Below are 16,045 nucleotides of genomic sequence, written 5' to 3' on the forward strand. Positions count from 1 at the left end.
TTGCTCGTCTGCTGTTCCTGTCCGTAAATTTTTGCCAGTGCTTCTGTAATAAAAAGGTTTTTATTTCTCCTGTAACTTGCAAGCTGGTGACCTCCTTAGGAGCACCACTGTGTTGTTCACAAAGTTCTTTGCTGTTGCAAAGCTGGGAGAAGTGTGAGGTTCAGCTGATGAAGTTTCTCTCTTTAGGGGTGTCTGCTCAGCCGTCCTCTTCCTGGATCTCGGAGCTTTGTCTCTCCCTGTTTGCGGTGCCCCGACAAGGACTTGTGCCGACACATCCTCGGGAAGCTGAAACCACCAAAGGGTTTAATGGGTTTGAGACAAAATTCACCCAACTCCTTCTGCGGTGGTGTACGGGAAAGAGTCGGTAGGGGAAGCCGCAGGACAGCCTGCAGCAAAGCTCAGGACTTGCTCCCTCGCCTCTGCCTTCTGCACGTCTCCTCGTCGGCCGCCTGTGAGCGAGACGCTTCACCAGCTGGCTTGTTTGAATTCAGCAAAGTTATGGCATGGAAGTTATCTGGTAGGAGTCGTTGCTAAACAGATGTAGTTGAAGCTTTGTATCTTCCGTTCTCTCTACTAGTTATTCTAATCTTGCCCTGTTGGTTTAGCCCATCAGTTTTCATGTTCTCTTCATCTATTAGTAGCAGAAGAAAGGGCCCCTTGATTCCAGTATTTCTTGCTGTAGTTCAGAGGTAGAGTTGGCTTTCCCTCTGACCTTTTATACTTTTACTTTGTGTTAAGTGGAACCCAAAACTGAATAGGATACTTTGTGTAAAGCTTGAGCAGCCCTTAACTTTCGAATTATTATACTGCATGCACTACTGCTTTGCAACATTCACAGGACTGTGGTGGTGTCAGACGGTTCACTTGCATTTAGCTCCTCAGGGGCCAGGCCTTCCTTTGGGCTGATAGTCTTGGCCAAAGCTGCATGTTCAGTCATTGCTGTGAAAGGCAGGAGGTTCATCAGGAGGTTTCCTTTCTGAGGAGGTTCCCCTCAGAAAGGAAACTGGTGACATGGTCACAAGTGATGAGGAAAAGGCTGAGGTGCTTAATAACTTCTTTACCTCAGTCTTCACTGCAAGGGCCTCTAGCCACACTCCTGATGTTATGGAAGTCAAAGCCAGGGACAGGGAGGAAGAACTGCCCATTGTAAGTGCAGATCAGGTTCGTGATCATCTGAAGAACCTGAAAGTGTTCAAGTCCATGGGACCCGACGGGATACACCCACGGGTGCTGAGAGAACTGGCAGAGGAGGTTGCTAAACCCCTCTCTATTATATTTCAAAAGTCATGGCAGTCTGGGGCAGTCCCCACAGACTGGAAAAGGGGAAACATTGCCCCCATCTTCAAAAAGGGCAAGAAGGAGTAACCAGGGAACTCCAGGCCAGTCAGTCTCACCTCTGTGCCTGGAAAGATCATGGAGCAGATCCTCCTGGAGTCACTACTCGCTCAAAAGAATAGTGAAGAGGTGATTGGGAACAGTCAGCATGGCTTTGCCAAGGGCAAATCCTGCCTGACCAACCTGGTGGCCTTCTATGAGCAGGTGACAAAATTAATAGCTGAGGGGCGAGCAACTGATGTCGTTTACCTGGACCTGAGCAAAGCCTTCGACACTGTCCCACACCACATCCTGGTCTCCAGGCTGGTGACACATGGGTGTGATGGGTGACCACTGGATGGATAAGGAACTGGCTTGATGGCCGCAGCCAAAGAGTGGCTGTCAATGGCTCCATGTCCCAGGGGAGGCCAGGGACAAGCAGAGTCCCTCAGGGATCACTCCTGGAACCAGGCTTGTTCAACATCTCTGTGGGTGCCATGGACAGTGGCATTGAGTGCACCCTCAGCAAGTTTGCTGATGACACCAAGCTGTGTGGTGCAGCAGACACGCTGGAGGGAAGGGAGGCCATCCAGAGGGACCTTGACAGGCTGGAGAGGTGGGCACAAGCCAACCTCATGAAGTTCAATAAGAGCAAGTGCAGGGTCCTGCATCTGGGTCGAGGCAATCCCAGGCACAAATCCAGGCTGGGCAGTGACTGGCTGGAAAGTAGCCCTGAGGAGAGAGACTTGGGGGTGCTGGTGGACAAAAAGCTCAACATGAGCTCTCAATGTGCACTTGCAGCCCGCAAGGCCAATCAGATCCTGGGCTGCATCAGGAGAAGTGTGGCTAGCAGGTCGAGGGAGGTGATCCTCCCCCTCTGCTCAGCCCTGGTGAGACCCCACCTGGAGTACTGTGTCCAGTTCTGGAGCCCCTATGACAAGAGGGATGTGGAGGTGCTGGAACATGTCCAGAGAAGGGCCACGAGGATGATCAGAGGGCTGGAGCACCTCTCCTATGAGGGCAGACTGAAGGAGTTGGGGCTGTTCAGTCTGCAGAAGAGAGGGCTCCGAGGTGACCTAATTGTGGCCTTCCAGTATCTGAATGGGGCCTACAGGAAGGCTGGGGAAGTTTGCTTTATTTTGTGCCTTTTTGGGGGTGAATCAAAGGGAGTGGGGGGATTGTGGGTGGGCTGGTTCTGCCACGTGGGGCAGGGGGCTGCTGCAGCAGAGGAGCAGGTGAGCGAGGGCTGGGGGCCCCCCCCTAAAGTGCTGAAAATTCTCCGAGGGGACCACACTATCTTTAAAAGTGTAAGTACTGGGGTGAGGCGAGGCGGAGGCAAACCTCTGGTTTGCAGCTGGAGAGGGAGGGCTTGGAGTGACTGGTGCGTAAGAAAGCTTTGGAAACGACCCCTGTCTGCCCTCTCTGCTTCTAAAAGGCTTTTAGCATTGGAAAATAAAAGCCACGTGGGGGCCCGGCTGCTGCCCACGCCCAGGGAGGTGCTCAGTGCTGCCACCCGGTGTGTAACGGCCGGCAGTGCAGCCGTGCCGCGGCGTGTGCCGCCCCGTGGGAGCTAATTTCTGCAGCCTAACTGCGCTGAATGCTCGAAAATTCTTAGGGGGAGAGCGGAGAGCTTGACTCGAGCGTCGCTATGGATCCGGCGCCTGCGCCCTAGCCCGGCTCTGCTCGCGCCAGGGGGGCAGCGTCCCGGTGGTCGCTATGGACACGGCGCCTGCGCCGCAGCGGGTCCCGTCCCGGTGTCGCTGCCGGCCCGGGACTCCCAGGTGTGTTCCTTCCGGCGTCTGAAGGTGGTCTGGGGCCATCGGCAGGGCTTTTGGGGGTGACGGAGGAGGTCTGGGGAAACCTAAAAGGGTCTGGGGATACGTAAAGTTCTCGTGGGGCCATCTGAAAGGATCAAGGGTCGTGGAGAGGCAGCTGGGCACCTCCGACGGACCCTTTGGGAGGTCTCTGCAGGCTCCCGTGGGAGCTGGGGGTGTCTGGGTTTGGGTTTGGGTTTGGGTTTGTGCTGCAAACAGCGTTGATAATGACTTAGAGAAAGACACACAAGAGACTCAGTAAGTCTCTTGTATCGTGCTTCTATTCTGGCGCCTGACACAGGTAGGATCATTTCAAAAGAGCTGTGTGTCTTCAGAGAGGTTTGGGCAAACTTTTATACAAAAAGTTATCTGTCTATAATGACAGAGGTCCAGATGCTGCCTATCTATACAAAGCTTATCTCTCTAAAAGAGCAGAAGTACACATATCATGCAGGTGTCCTTTATCGTATACAAAAGAGCATCTTGTCCAAGACTAACAGAAGTGAATCACTGACAAATCCTGTTATTCCTTCTCTATCCAAAGGCTCTCTGCCAGCCCCTCTCCCCCTCCCTGCGTCCCAGCATTTCAGCTAACAAGCGGAAAATTCTTATCAACTCTGTGGTTCTGTTAATGAGACTTTTCTGTTCATCAGTTCCCCCCTTTCTCACAGCCAACAGTATATTCCTATACTATATTTTCTTAAGGCAAACTTTGGACCCAGGCTTTCTGAGCTATCTTTCCCATGCTGACACTTGTGGAAGTTACTCTCAGATGTAGTCACCCAGTCTGATGCCCCCCAAGTCCAATTCATTGAGGCTTCCCCAAATAAAGGGGTCCTCATTTGGCCTCGAGGAAGTTCAGTGCATATCCAACAGTTAGAGAGATTAGTTTGCAAAGCCAATTCTTGCCTAACGTGTAAGTACATATTGCCTTCCCATCCCTCAATTTCCTTGCTGTGCTGCAAAGATTTTGATAGGAATTTCTAGGTATTAACTACAGCCAGGGCAATCCTTCAAGTGCCCTAGGAATGCAGTGAAAACCTTTTGGGAATTGTTCCTGCTCTGGTACTCCTCAAGCTATGAGGAGCTCTTCAGGGCAGCTCCAAGGTTAGGTTTGGATTCTCCTGGAGTCTCACACAGAACGAGTCTCACGATTCCAGTGGTCTCATTTCATAGCTGCATTTTCTTCTCTCTGCCTAGGTGACAGGACGACCTCACTAATGAAGAGAGATAGCCTGAGCTCTGCAGGAACCTTGAACCCAAGCAGCCAGTGCCTTCTGTGAGTACTAGCTGTCCTTGCTCAACGTGGAAGTAGTTGAGAGCTGAAGCCAGACCACGCCTTAATTCCCTCAGCTTCCTCTTCTGCAGATTAAACAGTCCCAGTTCCTTCAGCCACTCCTCCTAAGGCTTGTTATCCAGACCCCTCACCAGCTTTGTGGCCCTTCTCTGGACTCACTCTCTCACAAGGGGTGTCCTGGGGAACACCACTTGTGCCCGGCCGGCCACCGGCTGGGTTTAACTCTGTTCCCCACCGCTCTTGGGGCCCAGCCATCCATCCTGTTCTGCTGTCCAGCAGTCCCTTTGAAAAACAATCCATCTGAAAAAAGAAGTAGCAGAGAAGGAAAGCTGAAGCTGCAAGGATTGCAGTCCCCTCAGTTCTGGTTGTAGCCAGGTGGGGGTTGGTCTCTTCTCCCAGGCAAGCAGCACCAGAACAAGAGGACACAGTCTCAAGCTGTGCCAGGGGAGGTTTAGGCTGGATGTTAGGAAGTGGTTTACAGCTTGGCCAAAGACTCTTCTGATCCCTGTCTTCTGGTCGTGACCAGCAGTGTGCACGGGTGGCCAAGAAGGCCACTGGCAACCTGGCCAATATCAGGAACAGTGTGGCCAGCAGGAGCAGGGAGGTCATTCTGCCCCTGCACTTGGCACTGGTTAGGGCACACCTTGAGTCCCGTGTCCAGTTCTGGGCCCCTCCGTTTAAGCAAGACGTTGAGTTGCTGGAAGGAGTCCGGAGAAGGGCAACAAAGCTGGGGAGGGGTTTGGAGCACAGGCCTGTGAGGAGAGGCTGAGGGAGCTGGGGTTGCTTAGCCTGGAGAAGAGGAGGCTCAGGGGAGACGACCTTGCTCTCTGCAACTCCCTGAAGGGAGGTTGTAGCCAGGTGGGGGTTGGTCTCTTCTTCCAGGCAAGCAGCACCAGAACAAGAGGACACAGTCTCAAGCTGTGGCAGGGGAGGTTTAGGCTAGAGGTTAGGAAGAGGTTCTGCACAGAGAGAGTGATTGCCCATTGGAATGGGCTGCCCAGGGAGGTGGTGGAGTCACCATCTTTGGAGGTGTTCATGAGGAGACTGGATAGGGTGCTTGGTTGCATGGTTTAGTTGATTAGGTGGTGTTGGATGATAGGTTGGACACGATGATCTTGAAGGTCTCTTCCAACCTGGTCCGGTCCATTCCATTCCATCACCATCTAATCAACTAAACCACGGCACTGAGTGCCTCATCCAGTCTCTTTCTAAACACTTCCAGTGATGGTGACTCCCTGGGCACCACCTCCCTGGGCAGCACATTCCAAAGGCCAATCTCTCTTTCATCCTGCTCTATTCTAGTCTATGAAGATCTTCTTCCTAACATCCAGGTTTAATTGGTGAGAGCAACAGACTTGGTTGCTGCCACCCGCTGCTAAGGGGTCTGAGTGGCCCCCAAATGGGGTTTGGAGGCAGGTAAAGGTTTCTTTTGGCATGTGAAGGGGTTTTGTGGGCATCTAGAAGGGGTGTGGAGCCCCCTGAAAGGGTCTGGGATAGTGTCAGGGGGTTCTGGGCTGGTCCACAAGCGGGTCTGGGGACATTAGAAGCGTCTGGGGGTACCTAAAACAGATCTGGGCGTATCAGATGGGGGGTTTGGGTGCCTCCAAAGGGGTTTTGTGGGCATCTAAGTTGGGGAATCTGGGGGGGCCCTGTAGGAGTTGGGGGGTTCTCCTCAAGCTATGAGCAGACACACAGACAGTTGTTAACGGACTTTCTTTGATCATTCCAGGACTGGTGTGCTGGGACTGGCAGGATCTTCCTGAGCTGTCCACGTACAGTTTCTGTCGACACTCTTCAGCTCGTACATCCGGTTTGCTGACAGAGGGTGTGGGGTTTGTGGGGCCCGGCAGCGAGACTTTTCCAAAGAGGAGCTCTTCAGGGCAGCTCCAAGGTTAGGTTTGGATTCTCCTGGAGTCGCACACAGAACGAGTCTCACGATTCCAGTGGTCTAATTTCATAGCTGCATTTTCTTCTCTCTGCCTAGGTGACAGGACGACCTCACTAATGAAGAGAGATAGCCTGAGCTCTGCAGGAACCTTGAACCCAAGCAGCCAGTGCCTTCTGTGAGTACAAGCTGTCCTTGCTCAACGTGGAAGTAGTTGAGAGCTGAAGCCAGACCATACCTTAATTCCCTCAGCTTCCTCTTCTGCAGATTAAACAGTCCCAGTTCCTTCAGCCACTCCTCCTAAGGCTTGTTATCCAGACCCCTCACCAGCTTTGTGGCCCTTCTCTGGACTCACTCTCTCACAAGGGGTGTCCTGGGGAACACCACTTGTGCCCGGCCGGCCACCGGCTGGGTTTAACTCTGTTCCCCACCGCTCTTGGGGCCCAGCCATCCATCCTGTTCTGCTGTCCAGCAGTCCCTTTGAAAAACAATCCATCTGAAAAAAGAAGTAGCAGAGAAGGAAAGCTGAAGCTGCAAGGATTGCAGTCCCCTCAGTTCTGGTTGTAGCCAGGTGGGGGTTGGTCTCTTCTCCCAGGCAAGCAGCACCAGAACAAGAGGACACAGTCTCAAGCTGTGCCAGGGGAGGTTTAGGCTGGATGTTAGGAAGAAGGTCTTCATAGAATAGAATAGAGCAGGTTGAAAGAGAGATTGGCCTTTGGAATGTGCTGCTCAGGGAGGTGGTGCCCAGGGAGTCACCATCACTGGAAGTGTTTAGAAAGAGACTGGATGAGGCACTCAGTGCCGTGGTTTAGTTGATTAGATGGTGTTGGAATGGAATGGAACGGAATAGAATAGAATAGACCAGACCGAGTAGGAAGAGACCTTCAAGATCATCGTGTCCAACCTATCATCCAACACCACCTAATCAACTAAACCAAGCAACCAGGCACCCTATCCAGTCTCCTCCTGAACACCTCCAAAGATGGTGACTCCACCACCACCCTGGGCAGCCCATTCCAATGGGCCATCACTCTCTCTGTGCAGAACCTCTTCCTAACCTCTAGCCTAAACCTCCCCTGGTGCAGCCTGAGACTGTGTCCTCTTGCTGGGCCTGGTGATGATCAAAGTTCTTTTCCAAGCTGCTTACTCCTGTTTGGTTTTATTCTCCTGCATGAATTGTCAGTTCAAAGCACTCGAGAGAAATGGTGTGATGGCTGTGCTGCCAAGCATCAGACTGGGGACCGAAAGACAACCTCCTGTGGATCGATGTACCGGGATATTCCAGGAACCTCTGTGCTGCCACAGACCTGGACTTAAACTCGTTCCAGATGCCGCGGTGTGTTCCACATGACAATCGCACTCGGCACGTGAAGAGTGGCCAAGAGACTTCCCTTGTTACCTTTGTGGAAGGCTTTTGTGTGTCCCCCGGCCCCGGGGGCCGTGTTCCTCTCGGGCAGGCTGCGGACGAGGCTGCCCTCGGCAGCAGGCGTGCCGCAAGCGGAGCGGCGAAGCTGTGTTCCTGGCAGTTCTCTCTCCGCCTGGATCAGGACGAAGGTGCCGGCCGACAAGGACTTGCACTGACACAGGGTCAGAGAGCTGAGAGCACCAAAGGGTTTAATTGGTGAGAGCAACAGACTTGGTTGCTGCCACCCGCTGCTAAGTGGCCCCCACGTGGGGTTTGGAGGCAGGTAAAGGTTTCTTTTGGCGTGTGAAGGGGTTTTGTGGGCATCTAGAAGGGGTGTGGAGCCCCCTGAAAGGGTCTGGGATAGTGTCAGGGGGTTCTGGGCTGGTCCACCAGCGGGTCTGGGGACATTGGAAGCATCTGGGGGTACCTAAAGTGGAGCTGGGTGTTTCAGATGGGGGGTTTGGGTGCAACCAAAGGGGTTTTGTGGGCATCTAAGTTGGAGAATCTGTGGGGGTCCTGAAGGAGTTGGGGGGTTCTCAGTGAGGTTTTGGAGTCTCTATGGAGTCCCTGTTGTATCTTGGGTCTGCTGTGGGATTGGTAGTGACTGGGTGCTCCGGTTTTGGTGGCTCCAGGGCAGCAGGTACCCACAGGGCTGTGCCTTGCTTTATGTTCCCCAGCTGTGGGCCAAGCAGGAGCCCCAGGGGAAGGGAATTTCAGCATGTGGCGGGTGATAGTGGAGGCGACTTCCTGACAAAATGGCTTTGGGGGTTTGGTTAGGTCTTGTTTTTATGGTTGACTCACTCTTGCTTTCTTTCCTTTTTTTTCAGGGAGCTTAACTGCTTTGCCTGATGACCAGTTGCAGATTTGTATTCGGCCTCAGCCACAAGCCCTGACACGGAGCGGGGTGCTTTGGTGTCAGAATGTGGAGCTGTTGGAAACCAAATTGCTCACTGAAAAAAAGAAAAGGAATAATTTGTCATAAAAAAATCCCCACAGTTCCTGTAAGCTTTCGAGTTCCTACTTAATAATATAAAGCAGTTTGTGGTTTGGTTGGTTTGGTTTTTTTCTTGTTGTGCTGCAAAGATTTTGATAGGAATTTCTAGGTATTAACTACAGCCAGAGCAAGCCTCTACTTGCCCTGGGAACGCAGTGAAAACCTTTTGGGAATTGGTTCTGCTCTGTTACTCCTCAAGCTATGAGCAGACACACAGGCAGTTGTTAACAGAGTTTCTTTGTGCATTCCAGGTCTGGTGTGTTCAGACCGGCAGGATCTTCCTGGGCCATCCGATTACGGTTTCCGTTGACACTTTTCAGCCCTTACATCCGGTTTGCCGACAGAGGACGTTGGTTTGTGGGCCCTGGCAGCGACAGTTTTCCAAAGAGGAGCTCTAAGGCCAGCTGCAAGGTTAGGTTTGGATTCTCCTGGGGTGCCTGTGCTTGAAAGCCCCCCAGAGGCCGTGCAGAGTGGTGCTCGCAGTAGCTCTGTGCAAGTCTGCCGTGGGCTCAGGAGGCCAGTATCTAGAGAGAGGGAAGGACAGAGACACTTCTAAGACAGTTTTAAAGAAATAATTATGAGAAGAGGCAAATTAATTCTGGGGACTCATGTGATATATCTGTTCAAGAGAAAAAAAAATGAAGGAGGTTTCTGACCATAACCAGGCTGACAAAGCACAGTAATGTGGTTTCCTATGGGATTCAACTCCTCCTGCATTGCACAGGACACTTCAACAGCTGTCCTGACAAGCTCTAAGTAATGAACTTAATCCACCCTGTGCGAGCAATGGGGCAAAAGATTACAAAATCCATGTATGCAGTTGAGATGTGTTACGTTGGGACGCCCAGGATACACCTGATCAAGCTCTCCTAGTGTTTAGACGCAAGATGGAAGAAGGAAGGGGGAAGACAGAGCAGAAGGTCTATTTAAATATGAAACTCCTAGGCTGAAAGAAAAGAAAAACATTTTAAAGAGCACTCAGTGAGACTCTGTCACCAGCATAGCTAATCACAGAATCACTGAGTGTTAGGGGTTGGAAGGGACCCCAAAATAGCATCCGGTCCAACCCCTGTGCCAGTGCAGGATCACCTGGGGCAGGTTTTGAATGTCTCCAGAGACTCCACTAACTCTCTGGGCAGCCTGCTCCAGGGCTCTGGCACACACAGTGAAAAGGTTTTCCCTTCTGTTCCTGCGGAACTTCCTCCTTTTATTCGTCGGACGCAGCGAAGCCGCTGGGTCGTGTTGCTGCGGCAAGGTGACCCACCCTGTAGTTCAGGGCCTGGGTCTGTGCCTTCATGGCAGCCTGTTCCCTTGGCACCCTGTCAGCTTAACAGCCTTGTACTCGGGGCCTGTGTGACGAGTTGTGGAGCCCTCCATCCCCCTTCTGTCCCCAGCAGCAGCCCAAGGTCCCTGTAAGCAGGGCTGGGGAGGCTGCTTTAGGCAGCTGACAGGAACCAACCTTGCCTGGCCCTTAGGGGGCTGAGGTCAGTCCCTGGGCTCCTGAAGAGGTGGTGTTGCGCTGCTGCCAGGAGGGCCGGCCCGTAGGTGGGGCACGGGCCAGAGCCTGTGGCTCTCTGTGGGGCTTTTTGGGGGTGCTGCTGAGGCCTCACTCTGTCCTGTTGGCATCCTTTGTCAGGGTAGCCAGATCCTAGGCCCGATGTCTATCGTTAGCTCAATCGCAGAATTTCCTCGTCTGCTGTTCCTGTCCGTAAATTTTTGCCAGTGCTTCTGTAATAAAAAGGTTTTTATTTCTCCTGTAACTTGCAAGCTGGTGACCTCCTTAGGAGCACCACTGTGTTGTTCACAAAGTTCTTTGCTGTTGCAAAGCTGGGAGAAGTGTGAGGTTCAGCTGATGAAGTTTCTCTCTTTAGGAGTGTCTGCTCAGCCGTCCTCTTCCTGGATCTCGGAGCTTTGTCTCTCCCTGTTTGCGGTGCCCCGACAAGGACTTGTGCCGACACATCCTCGGGAAGCTGAAACCACCAAAGGGTTTAATGGGTTTGAGACAAAATTCACCCAACTCCTTCTGCGGTGGTGTACGGGAAAGAGTCGGTAGGGGAAGCCGCAGGACAGCCTGCAGCAAAGCTCAGGACTTGTTCCCTCGCCTCTGCCTTCTGCACGTCTCCTCGTCGGCCGCCTGTGAGCGAGACGCTTCACCAGCTGGCTTGTTTGAATTCAGCAAAGTTATGGCATGGAAGTTACCTGGTAGGAGTCGTTGCTAAACAGATGCAGTTGAAGCTTTGTATCTTCCGTTCTCTCTACTAGTTATTCTAATCTTGCCCTGTTGGTTTAGCCCATCAGTTTTCATGTTCTCTTCATGTATTAGTAGCAGAAGAAAGGGCCCCTTGATTCCAGTATTTCTTGCTGTAGTTCAGAGGTAGAGTTGGCTTTCCCTCTGACCTTTTACACTTTTACTTTGTGTTAAGTGGAACCCAAAACTGAATAGGATACTTTGTGTAAAGCTTGAGCAGCCCTTAACTTTCGAATTATTATACTGCATGCACTACTGCTTTGCAACATTCACAGGACTGTGGTGGTGTCAGATAGTTCACTTGCATTTAGCTCCTCAGGGGCCAGGCCTTCCTTTGGGCTGATAGTCTTGGCCAAAGCTGCAATGTTCAGTCCTTGCTGTGAAAGGCAGGAGGTGCTGGCTGGGCAGTTTGCTTTATTTTGTGCCTTTTTGGGGGTGAATCAAAGGGAGTGGGGGGATTGTGGGTGGGCTGGTTCTGCCACGTGGGGCAGGGGGCTGCTGCAGCAGAGGAGCAGGTGAGCGAGGGCTGATGGCCCCCCCCTAAAGTGCTGAAAATTCTCCGAGGGGACCACACTATCTTTAAAAGTGTAAGTACTGGGGTGAGGCGAGGCGGAGGCAAACCTCTGGTTTGCAGCTGGAGAGGGAGGGCTTGGAGTGACTGGTGCGTAAGAAAGCTTTGGAAACGACCCCTGTCTGCCCTCTCTGCTTCTAAAAGGCTTTTAGCGTTGGAAAATAAAAGCCACGTGGGGGCCCGGCTGCTGCCCACGCCCAGGGAGGTGCTCAGTGCTGCCACCCGGTGTGTAACGGCCGGCAGTGCAGCCGTGCCGCGGCGTGTGCCGCCCCGGGGGAGCTCAATGCTGCCACCCGGTGTGTAACGGCCGGCAGTGCAGCCGTGCCGCGGCGTGTGCCGCCCCGTGGGAGCTCAATGCTGCCACCCGGTGTGTAACGGCCGGCAGTGCTGGCGGAACGAACGTTTTTCTGACAGCTCTTGGAGGAACATTTCTGTACAGGTGTTCCCCAGGGCTCCTCAGCTGCTCAGAACTCAACGTGTTGTCTTGAGGGGAATAAAAACCATGGAAAGCTGAGCGTGAGGTGACAACGCAGGCGCCGCCCCCGCCAGCGTGGCGCCGCCCCCGCCAGCGTGGCGCCGCCCCCGCCAGCGTGGCGCCGCCCCCGCCAGCGTGGCGCCGCCCCCGCCAGCGTGGCGCCGCCCCCGCCAGCGTGGCGCCGCCCCCGCCAGCGTGGCGCCGCCCCCGCCAGCGTGGCGCCGCCCCCGCCAGCGTGGCGCCGCCCCCGCCAGCGTGGCGCCGCCCCCGCCAGCGTGGCGCCGCCCCCGCCAGCGTGGCGCCGCCCCCGCCAGCGTGGCGCCGCCCCCGCCAGCGTGGCGCCGCCCCCGCCAGCGTGGCGCCGCCCCCGCCAGCGTGGCGCCGCCCCCGCCAGCGTGGCGCCGCCCCCGCCAGCGTGGCGCCGCCCCCGCCAGCGTGGCGCCGCCCCCGCCAGCGTGGCGCCGCCCCCGCCAGCGTGGCGCCGCCCCCGCCAGCGTGGCGCCGCCCCCGCCAGCGTGGCGCCGCCCCCCTCCCGCGTGGCACCGCCCCCCCCCAGCGTGTCACCGCCCCCCCCAGCCTGAACCCCACCCCCCAGCATGGCACCGCCCTCAACAACATGGCGCCAGATGCTTTAAAATGGCTCAGTGCAGGGTCGTGGCTGGTAGAGGTTGGAGCTCTTCTGCTGTGTCCCAGGTCAGTGCCAGTCTCTGCTGCTTTGTGGGGTTTCTCTATAGCAGCCGCTGGAGCTGCGCGGGGCTTGGGGGGGTGGCCACCGGCGGGGCAGCGCGGGGCTTTTGGGGGGGGGGGCGTGTCCGGGCTTGGCCGGTGGGGCTCTGCGGGGATGGCGGCTGCTGCCTCAACCGTGCCCAGAGGCCCCGTGGGAGCTCAATGCTGCCACCCGGTGTGTAATGGCCGGCAGTGCAGCCGTGCCGCGGCGTGTGCCGCCCCGGGGGAGCTCAGTGCTCAACCCTGTGTGTAATGGCCGGCAGTGCAGCCGTGCCGCGGCGTGTGCCGCCCCGGGGGAGCTCAGTGCTCAACCCTGTGTGTAATGGCTGGCAGTGCAGCCGTGCCGCGGCGTGTGCCGCCCCGTGGGAGCTCAATGCTGCCACCCGGTGTGTAATGGCCGGCAGTGCAGCCGTGCCGCGGCGTGTGCCGCCCCGGGGGAGCTCAATGCTGCCACCCGGTGTGTAGTGGCCGGCAGTGCAGCCGTGCCGCGGCGTGTGCCGCCCCGTGGGAGCTCAATGCTGCCACCCTGTGTGTAATGGCCGGCAGTGCTGCCGTGCCGCGGCGTGTGCCGCCCCGGGGGAGCTAATTTCTGCAGCCTAACTGCGCTGAATGCTCGAAAATTCTTAGGGGAAGAGCGGAGAGCTTGAGTCGAGCGTCGCTATGGGTCCGGCGCCTGCGCCCTAGCCCGGCTCTGCTCGCGCCAGGGGGGCAGCGTCCCTGTGGTCGCTATGGATACGGCGCCCGCGCCCTAGCCCGGCTCTGCTCGCGCCAGGGGGGCAGCGTCCCGGTGGTCGCTATGGATACGGCGCCCGCGCCGCAGCGGGTCCGGTCCCGCGCACGCGCCCTCCTCGCGGGCTGCGCCCCGCTTTTCTGGCCGGGGGGGCGGGCGCCGCGCTGAGCAGCTTTGGAGCCGGAGCGGTGGCGGAGAGCCCTGATTCGGCGCCTGACGCCGTTCTGTGCCCCAGGGTGCCTGCGAACCGCCGTCCTTTGGCGGGGCAAGGCGTCCTGGCGCATTCGGGGAGCTCGCAGTGCGGTTTCCGGTGTCGCTGCCGGCCCGGGACTCCCAGGTGTGTTCCTTCCGGCGTCTGAAGGTGGTCTGGGGCCATCGGCAGGGCTTTTGGGGGTGACGGAGGAGGTCTGGGGACACCTAAAAGGGTCTGGGGATATGTAAAGTTCTGGTGGGGCCATCTGAAAGGATCAAGGGTCGTGGAGAGGCAGCTGGGCACCTCCGACGGACCCTTTGGGAGGTCTCTGCAGGCTCCCGTGGGAGCTGGGGGTGTCTCGGGGTGGGTTTGGGTTTGGGTTTGGGTTTGTGCTGCAAACAGCGTTGATAATGACTTAGAGAAAGACACACAAGAGACTCAGTAAGTCTCTTGTATCGTGCTTCTATTCTGGCGCCTGACACAGGTAGGATCATTTCAAAAGAGCTGTGTGTCTTCAGAGAGGTTTGGGCAAACTTTTATACAAAAAGTTATCTGTCTATAATGACAGAGGTCCAGATGCTGCCTATCTATACAAAGCTTATCTATCTAAAAGAGCAGAAGTACACATATCATGCAGGTGTCCTTTATCATATACAAAAGAGCATCTTGTCCAAGACTAACAGAAGTGAATCACTGACAAATCCTGTTATTCCTTCTCTATCCAAAGGCTGTCTGCCAGCCCCTCTCCTCCTCCCTGCGTCCCAGCATTTCAGCTAACAAGCGGAAAATTCTTATCAACTCTGTGGTTCTGTTAATGAGACTTTTCTGTTCGTCAATTCCCCCCTTTCTCACAGCCAACAGTATATTCCTATACTATATTTTCTTAAGGCAAACTTTGGACCCAGGCTTTCTGAGCTATCTTTCCCATGCTGACAATTGTGGAAGGTACTCTCAGATGTAGTCACCCAGTCTGATGCCCCCCAAGTCCAATTCATTGAGGCTTCCCCAAAGAAAGGGGTCCTCATTTGGCCTCGAGGAAGTTCAGTGCATATCCAACAGTTAGAGAGATTAGTTTGCAAAGCCAATTCTTGCCTAACGTGTAAGTACATATTGCCTTCCCATCCCTCAATTTCCTTGCTGTGCTGCAAAGATTTTGAGGGGAATTTCTAGGTATTAACTACAGCCAGGGCAATCCTTCAAGTGCCCTAGGAATGCAGTGAAAACCTTTTGGGAATTGTTCCTGCTCTGGTACTCCTCAAGCTATGAGGAGCTCTTCAGGGCAGCTCCAAGGTTAGGTTTGGATTCTCCTGGAGTCTCACACAGAACGAGTCTCACGATTCCAGTGGTCTAATTTCATAGCTGCATTTTCTTCTCTCTGCCTAGGTGACAGGACGACCTCACTAATGAAGAGAGATAGCCTGAGCTCTGCAGGAACCTTGAACCCAAGCAGCCAGTGCCTTCTGTGAGTACAAGCTGTCCTTGCTCAACGTGGAAGTAGTTGAGAGCTGAAGCCAGACCACGCCTTAATTCCCTCAGCTTCCTCTTCTGCAGATTAAACAGTCCCAGTTCCTTCAGCCACTCCTCATAAGACTTGTTATCCAGACCCCTCACCATCTTTGTGGCCCTTCTCTGGACTCACTCTCTCACAAGGGGTGTCCTGGGGAACACCACTCGTGCCCGGCCGTCCACCGGCTGGGTTTAACTCTGTTCCCCACTGCTCTTGGGGCCCAGCCATCCATCCTGTTCTGCTGTCCAGCAGTCCCTTTGAAAAACAATCCATCTGAAAAAAGAAGTAGCAGAGAAGGAAAGCTGAAGCTGCAAAGATTGCAGTCCCCTCAGTTCTGGTTGTAGCCAGGTGGGGGTTGGTCTCTTCTCCCAGGCAAGCAGCACCAGAGCAAGAGGACACAGTCTCAAGCTGTGCCAGGGGAGGTTTAGGCTGAATGTTAGGAAGAGGTTTACAGCTTGGCCAAAGACTCTTCTGATCCCTGTCTTCTGGTCGTGACCAGCAGCGTGCACGGGTGGCCAAGAAGGCCACTGGCAACCTGGCCAATATCGGGAACAGTGTGGCCAGCAGGAGCAGGGAGGTCATTCTGCCCCTGCACTTGGCACTGGTTAGGGCACACCTTGAGTCCCGTGTCCAGTTCTGGGCCCCTCCGTTTAAGCAAGACGTTGAGTTGCTGGAAGGAGTCCGGAGAAGGGCAACAAAGCTGGGGAGGGGTTTGGAGCACAGGCCTGTGAGGAGCGGCTGAGGGAGCTGGGGTTGCTTAGCCTGGAGAAGAGGAGGCTCAGGGGAGACCTTCTTGCTCTCTGCAACTCCCTGAAGGGAGGTTGTAGCCAGGTGGGGGTTGGTCTCTTCTTCCAGGCAAGCAGCAGCAGAACAAGAGTACACAGTC

General features: G+C 55.1%; 2 long non-coding RNA genes across 2 annotated transcripts; both read left to right on the top strand.

Moving 5' to 3' along the window:
- The first annotated feature begins 6,225 nt into the window (after positions 1 to 6,225).
- Positions 6,226 to 7,660, top strand: LOC137453103 (uncharacterized). Its single transcript, XR_010990260.1, has 3 exons — positions 6,226 to 6,316; positions 6,410 to 6,488; positions 7,494 to 7,660. It is a non-coding gene; the product is annotated as an uncharacterized lncRNA (long non-coding RNA).
- Positions 7,661 to 7,764: 104 nt separating this feature from the next.
- LOC137453105 (uncharacterized) lies at positions 7,765 to 11,226 on the top strand. The gene is made up of 4 exons (XR_010990261.1): positions 7,765 to 7,998; positions 8,543 to 8,716; positions 8,961 to 9,120; positions 10,581 to 11,226. It is a non-coding gene; the product is annotated as an uncharacterized lncRNA (long non-coding RNA).
- The last annotated feature ends 4,819 nt before the right edge of the window (positions 11,227 to 16,045 follow it).

The sequence above is a fragment of the Melanerpes formicivorus genome, unplaced genomic scaffold (genome assembly GCF_026170545.1).
Source record: "Melanerpes formicivorus ecotype bairdi unplaced genomic scaffold, bMelFor1.0.p_v2 SCAF_61, whole genome shotgun sequence".
NCBI classification, from domain to species: Eukaryota; Metazoa; Chordata; class Aves; order Piciformes; family Picidae; genus Melanerpes; species Melanerpes formicivorus.